Source organism: Nyctereutes procyonoides, unplaced genomic scaffold (assembly GCF_905146905.1).
Source record: "Nyctereutes procyonoides isolate TBG_1078 unplaced genomic scaffold, NYPRO_anot_genome, whole genome shotgun sequence".
Taxonomy (NCBI): Eukaryota; Metazoa; Chordata; class Mammalia; order Carnivora; family Canidae; genus Nyctereutes; species Nyctereutes procyonoides.
The window spans coordinates 14399510-14404913 of NW_026575160.1; positions in this window are offsets into that span (position 1 = coordinate 14399510).

A 5404-nucleotide genomic window follows, 5' to 3' on the forward strand; every position below is an offset into this window, starting at 1 on the left:
CCTATTGCATTGTCAAGGGGAAGGCCAGGCAACATGTGTTGGCAAGGATGTGGGGGGACCCCCTCATGCACTGTTGGTGAGAATATAAATTGGGGTAGTCACTGTGGAAAACAGTATGGAGTTTCCTCAAAAAACTAAAAGTAGAAATAGCATACTATTCAGTAATTCTACTGCTGGGTATTTACCCAAAGAAAAAAACTAATTAAAAAAGATACATGTACCCCTATGTTTATCACTGCATTATTTATAATAGCCAAGGTATGGAAGCAACCCAAGTGTCCATCAGAAGATGAATGGATAAGGAAGATGTGGGGTGTGTGTGTGTGTTTACATACACAATGGAATATAACTGAGCCATAAAGAAGAATGAGATCTTGCCCTGTGCGACGTGGATGGACCTAGAGAGTATTATGCTAAGTGAAATAAGTAAGACTGAGAAAGAAAAATACCATATGATTTCACTCCTGTGCAGAATCTAAGAAACGAAATTAATGAATCAACAGAAGGCCGAATCAGACTTATAAATACAGAAGAAAAATAGATGGTTACCAGAGGGAAGGGCGGGAGGATGGGTGAAATAGGTGAAGGGGATTAAAAGATACAAACTTCCAGTTGTATGATAAACAAGCCATGGGGATGAAAAGTACAGCATTGGGAATATAGTCAATAATATTATAACTGTATGATGACAGATGGTAACATATCATGGCGAGCGCTGCAAAATGCATAGAACTGCTGACTCACTGTGATGTACACCTGAAACTAATATAACATTGTCTGTCTCTAAACTTTAATACAAATAAAGGAAGGGAGGGAGGGAGAAAGAAAAAAAGAACATGACTTTTTTTTTAAAAAAGAGCATATGCCTTTTGACCCAGCAATCTAATGTTAACTCAGAGGGACAATCGCAGGTACATGTAATTTACCCAAAGAAATATGCACAAGGATATTCTCTGCAGTTTGTTCATAATTGCAGAAGATTAGAGAAGATTAGGAACAACACAGCTGCCCGTCAGTAGGGGATTGGTTAAATTACTATACAGCAAATGAGGTAGGTGATTCTGATGTGGGACAAGCTCCAAGTAGTTGAGTGAAAAAAATATCAATATGCACAGTGTTTATCGGTAGCACCTCTTCAGGTTTGAAAAGGATACCCACAGACACACACACGTGCCCACACACAGACATACATGCTGGCATGTATGTAGACTAACTCTGATAGGCTGCAGAAAACCCGGTCACTGTGGTGACTGTGGTTGCTCCTGTACAGGGGAAGCAATTTATTTATGGCATTTTATTTGTAACTTTATTATTATAACTTTATTTACTTATTTTGCTACGGGTTTATTTGCTTTTTTTTTAAGATTTTATTTACTTATTCATGAGAGACAGAGAGAGAGAGAGAGAGAGAGAGAGAGGCAGAGACACAGGCAGAGGGAGAAGCAGGCTCCATGCAGGGAGCCCAATGTGGGACTCCATCCCAAGACTCCAGGATCACATCCTGAGCTGAAGGCAGATGCTCAACCGCTGAGCCACCCAGGCATCCCATCACCTGGACATTTTTAGTTTCTAGCTACAAGCATGCATTACTCAGAAAAAAATAGTTAACTAAAAACCCAACACAGTAAATACACAGCAGAGGAAACATGCTACATACAATCCAGTGATATATTTGGGGGCTGAAGGGATCATGTGTGCACCTTCTTAAAAATTTACTGTACAGAGATCACATCTCTAATGACTATGCAGTTAAGATTCCTGGGCACATGGAGGAAATTGGGAGGGAAGGTGGACTTACAGGGTGGACATTACGTTGGCTTTGCTTAGCCAGGGCCTCTCTTTGGGTGCCTTCGCCAACCATCCACATCAAAGAACGTCCTCGCTCCTGCCACCTGACAAACTGGATGGGAATTTTAAGAGGCAGAGCATCAAACTATGACTTGTCCCACTCCTTCTTTTCCAGGATGTCAGTTACTACGAAATTTTTAGCAAAATAGGACTAGGTTAAGAATGCAGAGAGAGAAAGGAGACAGAAAGGGGTCGGGGGATGATTGGCAAATGTTTGCAAAGCGAAGGCCTTGACTGGAGAGCAGAAGTTTCCGAGTGTCCCTCAGAAGCACAGACCACGCTCCACCACCACCCCAACCCTCCCTGTTGCCCCTGAATGGGAAGAAGCCACCCCTGTACTGCAGAAGGCTCTGTGAGCACCATCCTCTGGACGCTGCCTAGTTTAAGGGGAGCCTGGCCTCCAGAGCCAAGTGGAGATGGCCAGCCTTCCCGTGGGCCTCCATGGCCTCCACGACCACACTGCATCCTGACTGATGGCCCATCGGCATGTGAGCAGGGCTCTGGGTGTGCCCCCGTGATGACGCCCCAGCCCTGGACCCCCTTCCACTTCCACGCACTCTGACAGGCTGAGTCAGCAGCCCCACAGCACAGGGGCAGTATCCCTGCTGAAGGCTGGTCGCCTAAAGGACAGGGATTAGACCCTGACTCAGGCGAAGTTACAAGCACCAGCGTCTAAATCCTAGTGTGTGGAGCTCAGTGGAGGGAGGAGTTCCCTAATCTGAAATCCTGTGGATCAATAAATGTATTCCAACTCGGTGCCACATAATTATTTTCAGGCTTCCCACATAGGTCAAGATAACCACAACAGTACACGTGTTTGAGCCAGAGAAAATCAGGGGGAAAAGACCTGAACAGCAGGGCACTAAATAGTTGATAAAATCCACCTCCTCAGATTTCTTTGGCGCCTGGTTTCATCTGGTTTGATGCTCACATGGCCTGGGAGGCCTACCGATGCTGCGTGCCTGTCTTCCCTGTGAACCCCACTTCATGCTTGGAATCAGATATGGCATATGTGCCCAGAGGGAACACATCTGCCTCAAAGATTCTTTTAAAAGATGTTTTTAAAAGGAAGATTTTTTTCCTTTTAATAAGAAGCTTGTTAATATATATTATATATATTATATATTATATATTATATATTATATATTATATATAAAGGAAGCTTGTAATTTTTACTTGACCCCTAATTACCATGGAGGTCCACCCAGGCAACAGTTCCCCTAGCCTCAGGAGTGTGAATGAGACCTAATTTTCCAGCACTTTCTGTGTGCCAGGCCCTTGCTAGGTGGGTGAAGGGTCCGTGTCACCTAATGCAACATCCTCGGAGGTGTACTCTAGCCTTAGCCCCATTTGACAGAGGAGACAGGTTTGAAGAGAAAAAGCAAATCACCTAAAGTCACCTGGGCAGTGTGACTCTGTGGCTCACAAACCTCAGGTCCTCTTATTAAAGAAAAACAGAAACCGACAGGTTAGAAATCCAAGATTCCATTTCTTGATCCCCAAAGCCTTGCTTTTGAATTCAGGGACAAGTCGTCCCCCACTCCCCCAATCCAAACCCCACAGAGGGGTGCAGATCAGGGACACAATCCGCAGGGAGGCCCCCTGCCTCTGCTTCCTCCACCGGCCTTTCACGAGTCTCTAAGGAGGCCCCTGCCTGCTTCTGCAAGAGTATTCCTGGAGTCTTGACACATCTTTGCTTTGAAGTCCCTGGAGGGAGAGAAAGGCGCCCTAGACTTCTTTCTTTCTTCCTCACCTTGGAAGGGGCTCCCATCCACCGTCTCCACTCCCTCCCCCTTTCCTAAGCCAAAGGAAAGGCAGGCTTTGCAATCCCTTTAATTAACAGTTTGTTTTTATTTTTCAATATTTGGTGGTCGATTTAGTTGACGGTCCTCGGGGAATTTATGCGGATTAAATAAAAGCAGCTGGAAAGTGGAGAATGTTTCCGCGGAGTTTCTTTCCTCTCTCTCTTTAATTGGTAGCAGCACAATCTGTAACAAGGTGAGTCTAATTCCATTCTGCTGAGAGAGGAAGAAAGTTTCATCTTTATTATCCTTCCAAGAACATCTAGCAAATTGGCAGGGTTGGAGTTCTTTTCTTAATAAAATGAAAAGGAGAAAAACCCCAACTTCTGTCTGTTTCTGAGGAATCACCAAGTGTGGGGGGTCAAATGAGGACACAGATGTGTCTCCTTCATCAAACCATTGCCTTGTTCCAGAGCCTGGATGCTGCTACCTGCTTTACCCAGTCCCGCAGAGGTGGGCTGCCCGGCGTGCAGCCAGTCTGTCACCAGCTTGCTCCTGCTCCATTGGCCTTCTCCCCTCCAGCCACCCTCAGACACCTGCTGGGGCCAGTGGCTCTCTGCTTCACATCAGCTGTTCCCTTGACCTCTAGACCAGTTACCTGCTTTTGAGGCCTCCCTTGAGCAAGCCTCACCTCCTCCATGAAGCTCTCCCTGACTAACACAGATTCATAAGATTACTTCCTTTCTGTGAATTCCACACAATCCTCCACTGTTGGGTATAATTCTCCGAGTGTGACCACAGCAGCATGGACAGCAAGCTTCAAGCTGTCATAGACAGTGCACACACTTTTAAGCCTATTTTTATATATCCCCAATACTTTTATACTACTTGGTTAAAAAGCAGGTAGATACAGCCTTAATGGAAGACAATTGGGTGATATGAATCAAAAAACTTAATATTTTGTCAGCTTTTTGACCCACTAAGAATATATCATCAGGAAAAAATCATATATGAAGGAATGCTTATTAGAGGTATTTATTACTTCTAAAAATTGGAAACCATCCAAATGTCCAACAATAGGAAAATAAATTATGGAGCAGTTATACCATGCACTATTCTACAGCCATTACAAATATTATATTATAATATTTAATGACAGAGAAAGGCATTCAGGTTATATTGTTAAGTTTTTTTAAAAAACGGGCTTCAAATTAATGGCAAATTTATTTTTAATCATGTAGCTGTAGTTCAGAAGAGCTGGAAAAGGAAATAGACAAGTCATAAAATTAAAAGGCAGAGATTCCTTGATGATTCCTTCTTTAAATGTTAGATGAAAAAAAATTTTAAATACAGATAACCAAAGGAAAGTAAAAATTAACCAGGTTGCTTTTACCTACATGCAATCACAAATAACATTTTGGTGAACCCTTCCTATATTTTTTCTGTGTGTGTGTGTGTGTGTGTGTGTGTGTGTGTATACACATGGGGGTGAACACTTACTATTTCTATAGGCATTTCCCTAGAGACTGCACTACATATCTTTGATTTATCAAAGCTAATGTTGCTTTGTATTTTTACCCTCTTTGGAAAATACAAAAAGTTAGTTCATTAATTTATCCCTCCTCCCCCAGTTTTCCTGAACTTACAGGACATTGTTGTTATGCACTTTAATTCTATACATATTATAAATTCCACAAAGTATCATAATCAGTATTTATGTTCCCTACATATTTACACTTCTATTGCCCTTATTTCTTATTACCACTGGTCTTTATTCCTTTCTTCGTCTCTTATTTCCATCTGTGATCATGTTC